This window comes from Rhipicephalus sanguineus, chromosome 1 (genome assembly GCF_013339695.2).
Source record: "Rhipicephalus sanguineus isolate Rsan-2018 chromosome 1, BIME_Rsan_1.4, whole genome shotgun sequence".
In the NCBI taxonomy this organism is placed as follows: domain Eukaryota; kingdom Metazoa; phylum Arthropoda; class Arachnida; order Ixodida; family Ixodidae; genus Rhipicephalus; species Rhipicephalus sanguineus.
In genome coordinates, this window is record NC_051176.1 from 88,623,394 (window position 1) to 88,643,926 (window position 20,533).

Sequence of the window (20,533 nt, forward strand, 5' to 3'; positions counted from 1 at the left end):
ACTATATCGCTCGAATCAATATAATGAACACCAGTGAATTCAGAAAAAAAGTATACCTTTATTACCACGTACCGTCTGTTTGCTGCCTTCTAGACAGCGCCGGTTCGGCTTCAACACAAGACTCGCGAAATAGAAGAGTCTATCTACCATTGTAGACGAGCACAAGTTCGTGTTATAACTAATAAATACCGAACTGTCGCACGAAAAAAAAAAAAATTGGGGTGCTCCACTGGCCTTGAGCGAGATCTACGTTCGTCAGCACTGCCTCCTCGTTTCTGCGGTCCGCGGCGTCGGACATTTTACCACATGGGCCATTCTGTGCGTGTGGGGAACTCTTCGCCGATGTCCATGTGTCGCCGACCGGCGGGATGCCTTTGTTTGGCTTAGCACAGAAAAGTCTGCCTTTCCCTCTTAAAAACACATCAGCTCCATTCCAACGAAAAAGTAGCGAGATACCCGTGTTTTACAGTATCACGATACATTCGATACATCGTAAAAATATTTCACTACTGAGATACAAATGCATTTTTCAAGTGTATCTGGTACAGAAATATAGATACTCAGAAGTATCTCTAAGATACTATCGCGATACTGCCCAGCCCTACAGTGAACTAGAATACTTCTGTGGTTTGGTTGCGCAAGAAAAGTTAGACGAGGCTATACTCGCGGACAACATTTCTTGGCAATGAGGCACCAACCTCTCCTAGTTCATCATTTCAATAAAAAAAAATAGAGAAGGCCGCAGAGCCAAATAGCGCGGGTGCTACCGCTCAATGTAGTCATACAATTACATCCGTAGTTTCTATGTGAGAAAAATTAATAACACTAAACTCCTTCATTTTCTACAGGAGCCTCTCTGAGACACGACGCAGCACACACCAGTTAGATATTTATATTTGTTTTACTTTACCAATAACGAGGCCAACATCGGCAAACAGGGATATGAAGTGGGTTTTAGTGGCGAGATGAGACGGTGTCTTTCTTTCAAAAAGGTTGAGGAAAATTTAGAGAGTTGAGCTGGTTGGTGGGGTTTTGTTGCAGTTGGCAAACTCCAATACGATTTAAATGGATGACCAATTAGTCACCAGTTTCAAATTGGCTACCATATGAACGTGAGATTCAATTCCCAGTTGGTAATATGCTATGGTCCAGCTGGTGGCGAAAGATAGAGTTTCCTCGACGGTTGATACTTGGAATCGCGGCAGTATGCTGGAAAGCCGGGTTGCAACCAGCGCCCTATGGCGGCGGGGAGGAGGCTGCGGAGCGCTGGTGGCATGGGGGGGGGGGGGGGGGGGGGGGCAAGTGTCCCTTTTGCACCCGCGCATGGGCACCATGGAAAAAAGGGACACTTTTGTTCAGTGTGGTGTATAGCGCTCTAGCGCTCTATGCAGGGGCGTAGCCAAGGGGGGTTTGGGGGGTTCAAAACCCCCCCGAAAATTTTGAATTTTGCTTGCTTACGTATACACGCACACATACAAACGCACGCACGAACATACAAAAAGTATGGTTGAACCCCCCCCCCCCGAAAAAAATTTCTGGCTACGCCCCTGGCTCTATGTACATATACCATGTTGCCGTGCGCGAGGCCTCCACGCTCGTCGATTTGACAACGCGGCTGTTTTTCGTATCACCAAACCGGAGTACATATATTTGCAGAGCTATGTTCTTGTTGCATATGGCTGGAACGTAGCGACATTGACACTCGTATTTATTCTTATTTTTCATGGCGACCGGCTTTCACCGTCTACAATTTTTAAACACGTTATCGTTCAGCGCTGGCCGCTCGTGAACGAAAGCGGACGATCAGATTAGTGGTACATTCCAGAGCACATGCGAGCACCAGAGATGTATGTACATTAATTGTACAATGACGCGTAAAAGCACGTGCGTTTCACTGAATATATCAGATCATCGTACTGTAAGGTTTTCGTTTTGGTGGGCACAGGTTTGCCCAATAAAAAAAAAAAAAGAATCGAATCCTGTTTGGCCGGATTCCGCTTTCTTCACCGTCACAACCTCCTGAAATATTGTCCAAACTTACTAGCGAACATAAAGTAATTAATGTCATATTTTTGCGATGTGGGCATCCCGACCAGGGCAGAGAACAAAAAAAAAAAAAAAAAAAACTACGAACACCCCACAGGCGTTTGCGTTGTGCTCGTTTATGGCGTTATTTCCTTTAATTTTTTTTTTGTCCTTCGTACGGGTCGCGTTGCACACATCACAAAATGTGTTCAGTTACCAACTCACCCAAATTGTCGTTTTGAAATTAACGTCCTCGCTGTTCTGGTCATGCAGCGCGTGCGTTCCTCTAGCCGGATAGCTCAAAAAAGCCAATATTATACTTGCTTAAGAAAGCGAAATGAATCACTGTTAATTAACAAGTCTTATAGTGAAGATTCACTGTATCACTTTAGGGCGCATCTATTGCAGGCAGCCATTTGTCCTCAAGGCATTTTCGCTCAGCAGGAAAATTACAGCGCTGGTCGTATGTTCAAAAATTCTAAGCCATTCCACCCAGTGAAGATGGGCGACCAGCGAAGCTGCGTGGGGCGAAACGGCGATATCGTTGAAGTTTTACACCATCACATACAAGGAGCATCGCACCGTCGTTTTAAGCTCCCCTCCCCCCTTCCCTTATGCTGAAGAAGTCTCTCCGAAACCTCGCGTTGGCACCGGCGAAACGATCGGCAACGTCGTCGCCGTCGTCTCGCCGCTTGCGCTCGGTGTCTCGGACGTGTTCTTTCTAGCTGCTCTCCGTCTCTCTTCGTAAGCTCTTTGTTCCTCGGGCGTACCCCGGCCGCTCATTACACATGACAACGTCGGAACGTTGAATGACCCCGGAGACGCGCGCGTGATTCGCTGCGAGAGTGGAGCTACGCCACAAACACGTGGCCATTTGCGTGCTTTGACGCGAAAGAACCCGGCGTCCTCTCTCGCCTTGCTCCTCAACGCCAGACGAGCGCGTGATTCCCTGCGAGAGTGGAGCTACACCACAAACACGTAGCCAGTTGCGTGCTTTGACGCGAAAGAACCCGACATTCTCTCTTTGCGTGCTTTGACGCGAAAGAACCCGACATCCTCTCTCGCCTTGCTCCTCAACGTCAGACGCGCGCGTGATTCGCTGCGAGAGTGGAGCTACGCCACAAACACGTGGCCAGTTGCGTGCTTTGACGCGAAAGAAACCGACATCCTCTCTTTGCGTGCTTTGACGCGAAAGAACCCGACATCCTCTCTCGCCTTGCTCCTCAACGTCAGACGCGCGCGTGATTCGCTGCGAGAGTGGAGCTACGCCACAAACACGTGGCCATTTGCGTGCTTTGACGCGAAAGAACCCGACATCCTCTCTTTGCGTGCTTTGACGCGAAAGAACCCGACATCCTCTCTCGCCTTGCTCCTCAACGTCAGACGCGCGCGTGATTCGCTGCGAGAGTGGAGCTACGCCACAAACACGTGGCCATTTGCGTGCTTTGACGCGAAAGAACCCGACATCCTCTCTTTGCGTGCTTTGACGCGAAAGAACCCGACATCCTCTCTCGCCTTGCTCCTCAACGTCAGACGCGCGCGTGATTCGCTGCGAGAGTGGAGCTACGCCACAAACACGTAGCCAGTTGCGTGCTTTGACGCGAAAGAACCCGACATTCTCTCTCGCCTTGCTCCTCAACGTCAGACGCGCGCGTGATTCGCTGCGAGAGTGGAGCTACGCCACAAACACGTGGCCATTTGCGTGCTTTGACGCGAAAGAACCCGACATCCTCTCTTTGCGTGCTTTGACGCGAAAGAACCCAACATCCTCTCTCGCCTTGCTCCTCAACGTCAGACGCGCGCGTGATTCGCTGCGAGAGTGGAGCTACGCCACAAACACGTGGCCATTTGCGTGCTTTGACGCGAAAGAACCCGACATCCTCTCTCGCCTTGCTCCTCAACGTCAGACGCGCGCGTGATTCGCTGCGAGAGTGGAGCTACGACACGTAGCCAGTTGCGTGCTTTGACGCGAAAGAACCCGACATTCTCTCTCGCCTTGCTCCTCAACGTCAGACGCGCGCGTGATTCGCTGCGAGAGTGGAGCTACGCCACAAACACGTGGCCAGTTGCGTGCTTTGACGCGAAAGAACCCGACATCCTCTCTTTGCGTGCTTTGACGCGAAAGAACCCGACATCCTCTCTCGCCTTGCTCCTCAACGTCAGACGCGCGCGTGATTCGCTGCGAGAGTGGAGCTACGCCACAAACACGTGGCCAGTTGCGTGCTTTGACGCGAAAGAAACCGACATCCTCTCTTTGCGTGCTTTGACGCGAAAGAACCCGACATCCTCTCTCGCCTTGCTCCTCAACGTCAGACGCGCGCGTGATTCGCTGCGAGAGTGGAGCTACGCCACAAACACGTGGCCATTTGCGTGCTTTGACGCGAAAGAACCCGGCGTCCTCTCTCGCCTTGCTCCTCAACGCCAGACGCGCGCGTGATTCCCTGCGAGAGTGGAGCTACACCACAAACACGTGTCCAGTTGCGTGCTTTGACGCGAAAGAACCCGACATCCTCTCTTTGCGTGCTTTGACGCGAAAGAACCCGACATCCTCTCTCGCCTTGCTCCTCGACGTCAGACGCGCGCGTGATTCCCCGCGCGAGTGGAGCTACACCACAAACACGTGTCCAGTTGCGTGCTTTGACGCGAAAGAACCCGACATCCTCTCTTTGCGTGCTTTGACGCGAAAGAACCCGACATCCTCTCTCGCCTTGCTCCTCGACGTCAGACGCGCGCGTGATTCGCTGCGAAAGTGGAGCTACGCCACAAACACGTGGCCATTTGCGTGCTTTGACGCGAAAGAACCCGACATCCTCTCTCGCCTTGCTCCTCGACGTCAGACGCGCGCGTGATTCCCTGCGAGAGTGGAGCTACACCACAAACATGTGGCCAGTTGCGTGCTTTGACGCGAAAGTACCCGACATCCTCTCTTTGCGTGCTTTGACGCGAAATAACCCGACATCCTCTCTCGCCTTGCTCCTCGACGTCAGACGCGCGCGTGATTCGCTGCGAGAGTGGAGCTACGCCACAAACACGTGGCCATTTGCGTGCTTTGACGCGAAAGAACCCGGCGTCCTCTCTCGCCTTGCTCCTCAACGCCAGACGCGCGCGTGATTCCCTGCGAGAGTGGAGCTACACCACAAACACGTAGCCAGTTGCGTGCTTTGACGCGAAAGAACCCAACATTCTCTCCCGCCTTGCTCCTCCAGCCCCTCGCACTCCGATTCAGTTTTGTGACGCGACTTTTTCTACACATCCTGCCGACGCACTTACTTTTGGTCGAAACCTATACGGAAGTACACAACCACAAAAAATAAAAGGAAAAGAAAGAAAATGCACAGTAGAGGCAAGCATTGGCGGGTTGACCCCCCGATAATAAGCCTATGCACGGCGAATACTATGCATTCAGAAGCTGCGCACTACTGTACGTGCAAGCTCACTATCGCACCTTGCAGAGTCCAGGGCTCTGCTCTCACTATGAAAAAAATAGGCAATGAGATTTTCGCGGCGGGAGAGCCTTTCAATTTCTTTCGAAATGTTCTAATAATGCTCATCAGGGCTGAGCGTGTCGCTTCTGCACTGACCTATGCTTCTTCGAGTAACTAAACTTCGTAATATTTCTTGTATCTCGCAAACACGCTGACTTTTATAGTTCACGAGCCTTTTCTTATACTTTCGAGTGGATTGCAGCGTATACATAGCTTGCACTTGTGATGAGCATTATCGTACATCGTTGCTTATCGGACGCGTGTATGGCTGTCACCGCTGCTCTGTGTGATGGGTGCCCTTTTGTGCGTGGCGTTGGCTGACGAGATAGACACACTTGAGGCGTTATCGTTTACGCGTTTGTCCGCGAAATGCTATAAACCAACGACTATTCTTCCTTCGCGTGCCTAACCACGGCTCATTTGAGCTCGACGAGTACTGGCATGAAATAATTAGGCATTTATTAATATAATAATAATATCTGGGGTTTAACGTCCCAAAACCACGATATATGATTATGAGAGACGCCGTAGTGGAGGGCTCCGGAAATTTCGACCACCAGGGGTTCTTTAACGAGCACCTAAATCTAAGTACACGGGCCTCAGACATTTTCGCCTCCATCGAAAATGCAGCCGCCGCGACCGGGATTTGATCCCGCGACCTTCGGGTCAGCAGTCGAGCGCCATAACCACTAGACCAGTAGCGCACCCAGGAATTCTCTCAGGGGGGGGGTGCGGGCACATTGCATAAAACGCCATTTCGTTGCTTAGGCTGGAGGATTGCAACGACAAAGAAAATATGAGATACCAAATAGTAATAACAACACTGCTAATAATAATAATATTAATAATAATAATAATAATAATAATAATAATAATAATAATAATAATAATAATAATAATAATAATAATATCAAATGTGATGATGATCTTTCAGCATTTTACAGCAAGATCTTGAAAAACTTGAGAGGGCCAAGAAACTGTTCAGTGAAGCAGCGCACGGAGAAAATAAATGGCAAATTGTATAAACCAACGCGTAATATAGTTCCAACAAAGATGCCTGGCAAATACTTATTTTTGCTAGTTCTTCAGCTCCAGGTAGTGATAAGGGTGCTGACGTGCCGGCCTGCTGGCGGTCGCGCAGTGCTGTTAAAAAAATTATTACTATGTTAGCGCAAACAAATGGGACGCAAGAAAGGCACACGAGGACACCCAGCGCCGTGTGCCTTTCTTGTGTCCCATTTATTGTGTCTTGTGCCTGATTACCACAGTAATCAGGAAATGTCGTACAAACAAGCCCCATTGGCAACTTTAGCAGTTAAAGAACTCTGCAACTGAGAATTTTGTGCACAATGTGAGCAGAACATCCTATATTATACTTCCTTCAGGCCTCGCCAAACTACAAATCTGGAAGTACATCGTAAATATTTACTATAAGCTTTGTGACATTGATTATAAACATTATATACGTACAGCTCAATGCAGCACACGTACAGTACAATTCTCAGCTCACGGATAAACTGCACTGTAGCCACGCTTACCGATTTGCCATGTCATTCGGGTGCACAGGTTCGGCGACTGAAGTATCCTCAGTGATAAGTGACTGATCGATTGACGCATCTGAAGGCAATAAGTGCTGAGTCATCGCTTCCTTTTTGGCCGCAATCGGGCATTCCGGTGCTGTCGCTGCATCTCTTGAATCTGAACACGGAATCTTTTTCGGGAAGTAGTTGAGGATCGTGTTCGACTGGCGCTTCAGCGAAATCCCTGTGATGTGGTAGCTCATTCGACGCAGATTCGCGCAGCAGACACAGAAGCAAGTACTAGCGAGCGAACTGAACGTGTGCATAGGGGCACATCAAACTTCGTAGCTTCCGTCCGATGTAGAACATACAAAAAAGAAGTGGTGAAAAGAGAGAGAACGAGAGTTGTCTGAAAAAAAGAGAAAGAAAACGTGGCACCCCAATATAACTCTCGCACTTTCCAAAGCCCTTTTTTCTTGTCACGCGTCCTTGAAAACAATTACTCATTCTGCCCCGTCGTCTTACTCCTCCCATCTTCGCAACGTATGGATTTTCGCATAGCATTCGTGCTTGCTTGGTGTCCCTGCGTGCGCGCGGTACTGCGGCATGGCTGTCGACGCACACACTAGTTGCGCCAAGGCTTGCTCATAAATGCAGGAACCACAGTGTATGTGCTTAAACGAATATCGCCATGTGCTCGAGCTGTACGGCCTCCCGGGTTTGCTGTCGCTTTGACGAACGAGCCGCGTACGAGGTCGCCTTTCTTCTCGCCGCTCCAATACAGCTCGTCCGTCCTCTGTCAACAAAGTTAAAAAAAAAAGTGCGCGGCCACCCCGCTGGCGACACCATTTGCCTGTAGAAAACGCAAGCCCCGAAAAAAACAAAAAACACTATTTTCGAAGCGCCGCCGACGCCCTCTTATCTTTGGAACTTTGAGTGAACATTTTTCCCTACTTTTCGGAATACATACGGTTCCTTCTTGAGCGGTCGAGGGAGGGATGAACAGGGCTTCTTTTCTTGTTTGGTGGGTATGAAAGGGTGAGGTAGGCGGCGGTAAAGCCCCTCCATCGCGTCTACTGCCCGCATGGAGGGGCTTTAGGCGGCGGCAGTGCTCTTCGGTCAAAGAACAGAGGAGTGCGAGGGATTGACCGGTGGGAATGAGTTGAAGAGTAAAAAGTGGTGGGGAGCACCTTTGCCGTGTGGATGTGTCGAGGTGCACTGTTAGATGAGAGACAGGGAAAGGGGGATACTTGGAGTGCCGGACTGTGAGGCTGTACGCGTACATCTTTTTTTCCTTTTCTTTTTCTTGCGCTTTGCTCGGGGAAAAGCGAAGTCCTGCCAGCATTCATTTCCGGTAATTGGCTTCAGCTGCGATGGATTGGGGACGTCTTTTCCGTCTCTCTCAGTTCCGCTGATGCAGCTCGCGTCGCAGCCAGTACAATCAGTTTTGTTGAAGATGGCTTGGGTACGCTCTTCCGGTGGCCGGTTTTTGGGAGAAGGCATAGAACGCGCTATTGTGTTCGTAATGCTGCAAACATTTTCACGAACCGCCGGTCCCCATCGTCGGCTATGGGCCACGCGCTCGGAGGAGTGGGGTGTCAACAAGACCGTTTTTTTTCTTCTTTTTTCGGCAGCCTAGTACGCCGGCGGCTTTTCGAACATGTGGTTTCGCTTTGAAGTCGCGCGCGCCACCGTTAGCGGTTTCGAACTGGCTTCGGTCAGGTCTTTATCCCTCCCGTTTCGGACTGCACGTGTGTATGGCACAAAGGCGGCAAAGCGCAAGAGCCGACGGGCCATTCGCGTTCTTACTGTCACGTTACTCAGCCGGCCGCGGAAACGGGCGATGGTTTTGCTGGCGCCACGGATAGCGGAGATATGTATTAACGCGATAGCGTTAAAGAGCTCGTATCGCAAAAATTCCGCCGTCGGCGTCGGCGCCGTTGGTTGTGAGCGAAATATCATCATCTTGTCCGTGACCGAAAAATCGAAAAAGCTGCAAATAAAATAAATAATAAAAATGTTGGGTCCGAGTGAGAATCGAACCCAGGCCGTCTGTGTGGCAAGCAGGTGTTCTACCACACAGCCACGCCTCTGCTTAGAGATGCACTGAAAGTAACTTTCATGCTTCCCAAAAATACGCGTCCTGTATACAGGTGTCACAGTACGTGATGTAATATCGCAGTAATATTGCGTGGTACAAGCGTACATTGCCATCGGGCGTGACACCATGTCAATATCATAACGACTTGGTTGTTTAAAGACAGCCACCCATTACAAAAGGCACACACATTACTGCGCGTATTCCCTTAAGACCACGTAGTGGGTGCATCGCAACTAAATTTCTCGCGCATAATTGCTCCTGGTTTAAAGCATGCTACCCATTACATAAGGCACGCAACTTAGTGCGCGCATTCTGTTAAACACTCGTAGTGTTCGAAGTGCGCACTAGGGGCAGGATATCGCTATCGCGTTCAACTCTTAAAGGCGAAGCTTAAGCGTCCCCTAATTTTTTCTGTCGTGATGTTGATTGGGAGACACCTGTTACTGGATTTCTCAGCTTGCGTCGTTGTGTTTTTGGAAGCGAAATGCTTCCTGAATAAAAGATTTTGGGTAGCCGTTCCTGGCGCGTTTCCTGAATATATCGCGTTTTTCTTGTTTTTCTTTCTAAAGTTGTGTGCTGCAGTGCGTTCCGGGTCTTCTTTACTACTGATGTATTGCGGATTTTTGTGGGGTTCTAAAGTGAACTGAAAATATCGACTTGTGTAGGTGTGCTTGCACAGTTTCATTTGCAAGTTACAAGGGCATCTAAAAACCACAGGGAGTCTTCTGTTTCAAGGGTGAACTGAATACTCGTTGGATAAATTTAGATGAGAGAATAATTGTGACTTATGACCTCTTGACGCTCGAATGACAGTCGTTGAGACGTATCTGTGAAAGATTTTTGACTGCGGCTGCAATGAATTAAGAGCTTGTTCCTCGATGTGTTTCATTGTTATATTTGCTATGGCGACAGACATGGGCACAGGGTTCCAAATAGTGAAACGTTTATGAGAAAGTTTGCATATTTAGCAAAATTAATGCATTGTGATAAGGCAGAAAAAGAAGATTCGCACCATATGTCTCTGGAAGGGCCCAAGTGCTTCAAATGCTTTTCTCCTTTTTTTTTTTCGTTTTGGAGGATCGATAGTTACCTTGGTTCGGTTCTGCCAATTAGAATTACGTTAGAGCTCGTCTGCACGTAAAAAGTGGCGCTAATTGGTAACACCGTGAATATAAAGGGCATTTTAGCGGTGACACGTGGCTATATACTTTAGAGCTTGCCGTTGAATGAGTGCCTTCATTTTCATTTTGTGTTTTGTCACGGCCGCTAGATGAAAAAGCTTCATCCAGAGGGCGTGGTTTTGTAGAGCCCATCTATATGATGAAAAAAGAATGTTTGTCGGGAAGGAGAGCGTACATTATTGACTATTTAAAGGAAAACAAAGGTGCTCCGTGACGGACACAATTCGTGTTCACTATAATATCAAGGATTTAAGAAAAAGTAACGAGAATGCCACCGGCATCGCAACAGGAAATGTTCATCACGCTTAAGCGAGTTTCGTTTCCATGGCGAGTAAGGCATTGAATGTACATGAAAGCGCTTGTTATTTCTATAAAATGAGTTTTATGACGTAGAATTTGAAAGAAGTTGCACATTCAAGACAAAACCAGCATATATTCATTGCGCAATTTCGTCGTCGCGCCATTAGTGCCAATAAATCAAGCCATGTGACATCGACAATTTAATGGTATTTAGGCACTTGATATCTTAATCTCTAATTACATTAGAAGAGTCCCAGTGAACCAGGTATAATTTGCATGTGCGCAGGTAAGTGCATTAGATTTGCCCGTGTGAACCGGATAATAACGTTACAAACGGTAAACAACACTGCGAACTCTTGTTCTGGACAAACATGTATGTAGCACTGCGTACACAGCTGGATGAGCTGCTATACGTAATATTTTTCATGTCACATGCACTGTGCACAGACGTCTGTGGTCAAGTCACGCGGCGCATTGTCATTGTACACAGCCCCTTTTAGACTTCCCCCGAGAATCAAACAAATAATAAAAAACAATAGCTTGTTCTGAAGATTCCGAAATATCTCCTTGCTCTATATTGCAATAATCAGAGGGGGCAAGAAAAGAAGAGGGGTCAAACTGACGACCCGTGAAAGCATCTTTTCTTTCGTCCAAAGCCGCTTCACTGGAAGTGAACGCAGAGCCACAGAGCACGCGGTTTGCGCTCTTTCAATTTAGGAGTAGATGGGTGAATACCACGTATTTCTGGAGTAAATGAGAGAAAATCGACCTCAGACCACCTCTTGAATTGAAATAACAACGTCTGAAAGGCCCGTGAACGTGTACGCTGGATTCTCGGCGACAATGACCGTGAAGCAGTTACGGGGGGGGGGGGTCAGGTCGGCCTCAGGGGGGGGGTTACAACCCCCAACCCCCCCCCCCCCCGTCGGTGCGCCACTGCACTAGACCACCGTGGCGGGGCAATTAGGCATTCAATGGACACGTATACGTACTGTACATAGTCTACCTCGATCGGTCACATGCACAAAGATTGTTAGGTAATTCAGTGTGCGCGCGGTCATCTTTCATAATTATGCTTGAACCGTTTCAATAAAAGTAAAAATAACAGTTAAACGACAAATGTGCCGAAATACTAAAAAAAGGAATTGAGAAATCTTTCTCATACATGCCTGCCTTTTAAAAAAACAAAACGGTAGGGTAGTTCTGGAATAGACGTTTTAGTAGCGAGTTCAGCACTTGTGATGATGTACTTTTCTCCATTGCCGTGCTTTTCACATTGTTTTGTTTTTTAAGCAGTGATCTAGACTAGTACATCCCGCTTTCAGTTCCTCTGTCCAAGCCTATATTTACACTGACAGCTGACACGACATCGATGTGTCGTCCCGCCGCCAAGCCAGGGGCGTAGCCATAAATTTTTTTCAAGGGGGGGGGGGGGGGGTTCAACCATACTTTATGTATGTTCGTGCTTGCGTTTGTATGTGTGCGTGTATATATACGCAAGCAAAACTGAAAAATGTCGGGGGGGGGTGGAATTGTATCCCGCGCACCCCCCCCCCCCCCCCCCTTGGCTACGCCCCTGCGCCAAGCATACAGGGTGCCCCAGCTAACTCTATCCAGAGTTTAATTATGGATATGTGAACGCACTCTACGACGTCGCGACCAAATGCATGTTGCGGACTGTTGCATGGATTAGGTCACGCTATTGTTTCTGTTCTGCCTAATTGCTTAAATAAACAAGATAAATTAACGAACCTTTGACGCATTGAAGGCAAAACAATTCCAATGAGAAAGTTGTAGATCCGTTTCCGAAACGTCCAATTAGACAGCTTCTAACTTTTTATCCATCAAGTATTAGTGTTTTTCTGCTTGACAGGGATCAGCAGACGGCTCATACGTAACTTTCGCATGTGCATTGTTCTGACAGCTCCGTATGCACTGAAGCGACTGACAGCAGGAAGGTCGCTTCGCTCGCTGCAGCGGCCGCGTTTCCTTACGCCAGCGTTTTGTTAAGTTACGCCAAGTCGGATGCTAAAAAAGCTATAGATGCTAGCCTATACTTCGAACAACATTCTCGCGGGAACGAATCCCGGACGCATTTTCGATCGAGGCGAAAATGCTCGAGGCCCGTGTACTTGCATTTAGGTGCACGTTAAAAAACCCCAGGTGGTTGAAATTGCCGGACCCCTCGACTTCGGCGTCCCTCATAATCATATCGTGGATTGGAACGTTAAACGCCCACATTTATTATTATCAAATAACCTTCCAATTTAAGTGCTCTGGCATTCATTGCTTCGCCCTTGCGGCGAAACTGACTTTTTTTTTTTCATATGCACTAGGCTTCGTGCAATATTGATAATTCGTTCGAATGTGTGTACTTCTTCTGATCATATGCGCTGCAAAAAAAGATTTACTCTGGAACCTTGGCTTCGTGTTAGTTTTATTCAGCGAGTTTACCTTAGACTAACACGTCGGGTAACACTTTGCAGAAACCCAAACACGACTATCTAGCTACCCGCAAAGTAGCTCGCATAACGTTGATTCCCTTACTGTATACATGTATACAGTGATCAGCCTGTTTCATTCTTTACTGCCCGAGCAATGGCAGTCTCACATCTCGTCGAGTTGACTCTTCAAAAAAAATAATAAAATATCACCAGCGATTACGATACTCCCTAATGCGAAATTTGAGTCCAGCAGGGTTCAGGCATCATCGGCGCTGAGGCTCCGCTCGAGCAATTCCTTTAGCAGCAGCGGCAGACAACAGTGGCAGATGATGCACTTCCACCGGTTGCGGCCAAACTGCGCCAAGGTGCTAAATTCCGCCGACTGCACCTTGGATGAACTGAATGGGGGAAAGTACGAGGCCGATCTTGCAGAAGTGAAAAGAGTCGCAAAACGTTACCTTACCAGGGTAAGCCATAGTATCGCGAGCTGCACAAGAAAAATTGTACCAGCGCTAGCGGTCTTTTATCATCCCATATATGCCAATCATTCGCTCGATTACCACCCTGCCCGCGGCAGGGTTTCCAGGTTTGGCTACTTTGCGCCGATTCGGTTACTTTTTAAGGCCGGTGGCGGCAGAAAAAACACCTCAGCTACTTGGCTATTTTATGACTACTTTCTTGTTCTCTCAATTTGGAATAAATTATCAATACCTTGTGAGGTCGCAGCCGTCGGAGTTCAAGTATATGCGGTGTAAAAAACAAGCGGCCAAGGAGAGTTTCCAGCTCTAGAAAGTGAATTTGGCGCTTGCATTATTCAAAAGAAAATACTTTTGCATACGAGGTCGATACTCAGGGAAATCTGTTGCACGGGGCCCCATTTTACAGACCACCTGTTGCTTAACGCGACTTTAAACTATAACTGGAAGCGAACAGGTCATCGGAAGCGCTCCGCACCCAGGAAGCTCTGCACAGATCGCCATTGGAAATCGGATATCCGACGAACGGTTCGTGTTATTAAAGACGATAGTCTTTCTTGGGATACTTAAACGGAGAAATTTTGGTCTGTCTTTCTGTCTGTCTTTCTGTTTGTCGGCATGTCACTTGATTCATCCACTCGGCCAAAGTTGAACCACTTGCCCAAGGGCCAGCCATCTTGAACGGCTGACTAGGTTCATACTTGTGTACATTGTCGATCAAAAAGCAAACATTACGCATATCTGAGGCGCAACATCACTAGGTAAGTATTAGGTGGTGTGTTCCTTTAATAGAAAATGCATACATACGTAATTCTAAAGACCCTAGTTTCTTAAGCTGCGCTGAAAATGCGACTGCACTGAAACTTGCCTTCCTCCGTGCCCTCTGCACGAGCTCATTGTTGTGTTGCGGTTTCGCTTCTGTATTGCACTGTACGAATGCCATGGGGCGCCGCTCTGGCATTCCTGTTTTACCCAGGCGACGTGTAAATAAAAGAGTGTGTGGAGAGTACTCGTTGAGTGCGGACGTTTCTTCTGCTTGAGCGCTTCACGCCAAACTGCGTGTTCGGGTTGGCTGGCGTCGCCGCCGGTCGCGTTGGTCACCGCCGGTCTTCGCCTGCTGCTGCGCCAGGACTACCAGCCCGCAACACAGCACCATGTTTCCCGACGTATTGCCAGATTGCGTCCATATCTCACGCAGCGCCTCTTCTATCGTCTTTAGACGACATTTGCAGTGAAGCACGCAGATACGCGGCCAATTTTTTCTTAGAATAAGGTACGGAATGCAACTCGGAAATAATAACTGCTCGGACTTAGCCATCACGTGAGAAACGATTGCAAAAATGTCTGCAATTTATGCTTCAATCTCAGCAACTGTAATTGTGAGCACATTCATGCGGTGCCCATTTTTATTGTCGCTGCAAGGCTGGTACTAAGTCCTTTTAAGAAAAGTCACGCAATACGCGTGAAGAGAGTGTCACTTCTGCAACAACGCAGGAATCTTCGTCATCCTGCACGAAATGATTGCTAGAGTCAATTTTTTGTTTAATCGCAGCAATTATAATTTTGAAGGGTTCTTGCTCTACTTAGTTACAATTCTACCAAAAGGTTCTCGGATTTAGTTAGTTAAATAAAAACGTCGCAGTTGTTTTCACACACGCATGGCTACTTCTAGATACTTTTACAGCCCTTGGCTCATGTTGGCTAAATTTTGGCTAGTTCTTCTAACTTAATGGGTATCTTTTGTCTTTTGGACCTGGCAACCGTGGCCCGCGGCCCGCACATGATTGTCCTCGTCCCATATTTTTTTCTTAGTATGTTCATGAGCCTTCAACCCGCAATGGACAGCTGTCCGCACCAGAAAGGAGCTTGGTGGCAAGGCCAACGGACGGGTTTCTGTTCGAATGTTTTTGGCTCAAGAGGTCCCTTCTTAGTGGCCCATGGTTGCCGAAGGCCGAGCTGCTCACCGCAAGAAGGGGCTCTACCTGGTGACGGCGGTCCTATTCCAGATCAGCGTCCAAATTTCAGTCACTCTGGAACTCGATATCGATGATACGTTTCTCGAATCCTGACACCAAATCCTCTTCAGAAATGGCCCATATATGTGTTGTGGAATGAAATCCGTTCGTTCAAATGGCAACATTTGTTGACATTTCTTTCAAGCCTCCCCCCATCCCCCCGATCCTAACTTCTACACTGTCCCGGCCCTTGCGGGACTAAATTTCGTAACTGCGGCCTGCTAGCTGAGGTGAGATTGAGAACCCCGCACTATATAAAAAGTACGACGAACGCGGGCATTACAGTTGTGCTCTAAAACGAGTAAATTTAATTTTTGCGTATATTGTACCAGCGCTCGCGGTCTTTCATCCTCCCCTGTTCCAATCGTTCGCTCGATCACGCCCTATATAAAGTACTCATGAACGGACGCATTACAGCTGCGCTCTAAAACGAGTAAATTAAATTTTTGCGTATATTGTACCAGCGCTCGCGGTCTTTCCTCCTCCCCTGTGCCAATCGTTCGCTCGATCACGCCCTATATAAAGTACTCATGAACGGACGCATTACAGCTGCGCTCTAAAACGAGTAAATTAAACTTTTGCGTATATTGTACCAGCGCTCGCGGTCTTTCCTCCTCCCCTGTGCCAATCGTTCGCTCGATCACGCCCTATATAAAGTACTCATGAACGGACGCATTACAGCTGCGCTCTAAAACGAGTAAATTAAACTTTTGCGTATATTGTACCAGCGCTCGCGGTCTTTCCTCCTCCCCTGTGCCAATCGTTCGCTCGATCACGCCCTATATAAAGTACTCATGAACGGACGCATTACAGCTGCGCTCTAAAACGAGTAAATTAAACTTTTGCGTATATTGTACCAGCGCTCGCGGTCTTTCCTCCTCCCCTGTGCCAATCGTTCGCTCGATCACGCCCTATATAAAGTACTCATGAACGGACGCATTACAGCTGCGCTCTAAAACGAGTAAATTAAATTTTTGCGTATATTGTACCAGCGCTCGCGGTCTTTCCTCCTCCCCTGTGCCAATCGTTCGCTCGATCACGCCCTATATAAAGTACTCATGAACGGACGCATTACAGCTGCGCTCTAAAACGAGTAAATTAAACTTTTGCGTATATTGTACCAGCGCTCGCGGTCTTTCCTCCTCCCCTGTGCCAATCGTTCGCTCGATCACGCCCTATATAAAGTACTCATGAACGGACGCATTACAGCTGCGCTCTAAAACGAGTAAATTAAACTTTTGCGTATATTGTACCAGCGCTCGCGGTCTTTCCTCCTCCCCTGTGCCAATCGTTCGCTCGATCACGCCCTATATAAAGTACTCATGAACGGACGCATTACAGCTGCGCTCTAAAACGAGCAAATTAAATTTTTGCGTATATTGTACCAGCGCTCGCGGTCTTTCCTCCTCCCCTGTGCCAATCGTTCGCTCGATCACGCCCTATATAAAGTACTCATGAACGGACGCATTACAGCTGCGCTCTAAAACGAGTAAATTAAACTTTTGCGTATATTGTACCAGCGCTTGCGGTCTTTCCTCCTCCCCTGTGCCAATCGTTCGCTCGATCACGCCCTGTATAAAGTACTCATGAACGGACGCATTACAGCTGCGCTCTAAAACGAGTATATTAAACTTTTGCGTATATTGTACCAGCGCTCGCGGTCTTTCCTCCTCCCCTGTGCCAATCGTTCGCTCGATCACGCCCTATATAAAGTACTCATGAACGGACGCATTACAGCTGCGCTCTAAAACGAGTAAATTAAACTTTTGCGTATATTGTACCAGCGCTCGCGGTCTTTCCTCCTCCCCTGTGCCAATCGTTCGCTCGATCACGCCCTATATAAAGTACTCATGAACGGACGCATTACAGCTGCGCTCTAAAACGAGTAAATTAAACTTTTGCGTATATTGTACCAGCGCTTGCGGTCTTTCCTCCTCCCCTGCGCCAATCGTTCGCTCGATCACGCCCTATATAAAGTACTCATGAACGGACGCATTACAGCTGCGCTCTAAAACGAGCAAATTAAATTTTTGCGTTATTGTACCAGCGCTCGCGGTCTTTCCTCCTCCCCTGTGCCAATCGTTCGCTCGATCACGCCCTATATAAAGTACTCATGAACGGACGCATTACAGCTGCGCTCTAAAACGAGTAAATTAAACTTTTGCGTATATTGTACCAGCGCTCGCGGTCTTTCCTCCTCCCCTGTGCCAATCGTTCGCTCGATCACGCCCTATATAAGTACTCATGAACGGACGCATTACAGCTGCGCTCTAAAACGAGTAAATTAAACTTTTGCGTATATTGTACCAGCGCTCGCGGTCTTTCCTCCTCCCCTGTGCCAATCGTTCGCTCGATCACGCCCTATATAAAGTACTCATGAACGGACGCATTACAGCTGCGCTCTAAAACGAGCAAATTAAATTTTTGCGTATATTGTACCAGCGCTCGCGGTCTTTCCTCCTCCCCTGTGCCAATCGTTCGCTCGATCACGCCCTATATAAAGTACTCATGAACGGACGCATTACAGCTGCGCTCTAAAACGAGTAAATTAAACTTTTGCGTATATTGTACCAGCGCTCGCGGTCTTTCCTCCTCCCCTGTGCCAATCGTTCGCTCGATCACGCCCTATATAAAGTACTCATGAACGGACGCATTACAGCTGCGCTCTAAAACGAGTAAATTAAATTTTTGCGTATATTGTACCAGCGCTCGCGGTCTTTCCTCCTCCCCTGTGCCAATCGTTCGCTCGATCACGCCCTATATAAAGTACTCATGAACGGACGCATTACAGCTGCGCTCTAAAACGAGTAAATTAAACTTTTGCGTATATTGTACCAGCGCTCGCGGTCTTTCCTCCTCCCCTGTGCCAATCGTTCGCTCGATCACGCCCTATATAAAGTACTCATGAACGGACGCATTACAGCTGCGCTCTAAAACGAGTAAATTAAACTTTTGCGTATATTGTACCAGCGCTTGCGGTCTTTCCTCCTCCCCTGCGCCAATCGTTCGCTCGATCACGCCCTATATAAAGTACTCATGAACGGACGCATTACAGCTGCGCTCTAAAACGAGTAAATTAAATTTTTGCGTATATTGTACCAGCGCTCGCGGTCTTTCCTCCTCCCCTGTGCCAATCGTTCGCTCGATCACGCCCTATATAAGTACTCATGAACGGACGCATTACAGCTGCGCTCTAAAACGAGTAAATTAAACTTTTGCGTATATTGTACCAGCGCTCGCGGTCTTTCCTCCTCCCCTGTGCCAATCGTTCGCTCGATCACGCCCTATATAAAGTACTCATGAACGGACGCATTACAGCTGCGCTCTAAAACGAGTAAATTAAACTTTTGCGTATATTGTACCAGCGCTTGCGGTCTTTCCTCCTCCCCTGCGCCAATCGTTCGCTCGATCACGCCCTATATAAAGTACTCATGAACGGACGCATTACAGCTGCGCTCTAAAACGAGCAAATTAAATTTTTGCGTTATTGTACCAGCGCTCGCGGTCTTTCATCCTCCCCTGTGCCAATCGTTCGCTCGATTACGGACTAGTACGACGAACGGGCGCATTGCAGCTGCGCTCTAGAACGAGTAAATTAAAATTTTGCATATATATACTCTTTTTTGTTGTGTCGCCCAAACTGTTTTCTCCTCACGTTACATCGTGCCTGCCTGTCATGCAATCAGTTTGTCTGCTGCTAATTATCGACCGTATTCAACTTATCTTCACCATTTCCGACGTTTCACTTTGCACAATGGGACATCTGCATGAGCAGCGCTTCACGATCTGCAGAGTTTCAAAAGCCGTCATGACAGTGTACTTTCATCGTGTTGTTAAAAGGCGAAATGACATTCACTTTAATAGCAAACATTGTATAAAGTCGCCCTGTCACTTTGAAGCCTTCAGTTTTTCGGAGACACCTGCGAGTCTTTCGCCGCTTATACTTGTTTTTGTTCTCTCTCTCTCTCACACACACACACACACACACACACACACACACACACACACACACACACACACACACACACACACACACACACACACACACACACACACACATCGAACAGGCACGTTGACTCGTGCAAAGGGTAGCTCATGGTCCGACGTGACGTCGGCATTCATTTTACAGTACAGACATCACTTCTATCGAAACAAAGTGTAAGCAGCGTTCTTTCGCGTATTCATGTGCACCCCTTACAAAAAAATCATATTAACGCGAAAGCCTGAGATACCTCATCAAACGCGAAAATTGACCGGCGTTCCCCGTCGGCGGCGTCAACACGAATGATGCAAAAAAATCATCACGTGATGACGTCACTATACGACGTCATCATAACGTGACAGTTCGCAATAACTTGAGGTCCGCCGCGGTGGTATAGCGGTTACGGTGCTCGGCTGCTGACCCGAAGGTCGCGGGTTCGATTCCGGCCGCGGCGGTCGCATTTCCATGGAGGCGAAATGGTAGAGGCCCGTGTACTTAAATTTAGGTGCACGTTAAAGAACACCATATGGTCGAAATTTCCGGTGCCCTCCGCTAAGGCTTCTCTCATAATCATATCGTGGTTTTGGGACGTAAAACCAAAGATATTATTATTGAGGTCAATATGACGCCACAGTGACGCGACGTGACGAAACACGATTACGTCATCACATGACATCGTAGCTGTGTCAAAGGTGGGCTGACTCTGGAGGCTGAGGAAAACCACGTTAGGTGCAGAAAGCTTTTGAAGGGTGGCGGGATATAGGATCAATACATCGGACTGAGAAGAAAAGAAAATGGCTTTCGCCTTCCAGTCGTCTTCGGTGAGAGTTTTTTGAGAAATTATTGAACCACCATTGGTCAATGGTGACATATTGTATTGAAGAGTAATTGTTTGTCCATTGAAGTCTCCTTAAGCTCATTGTTGACACGTATTAAAAATTGGCCACCGACATCTTATTGAAATTCTGTTGGAGAAAAAGGTGTTGAATCGTAGTAGTTTTACT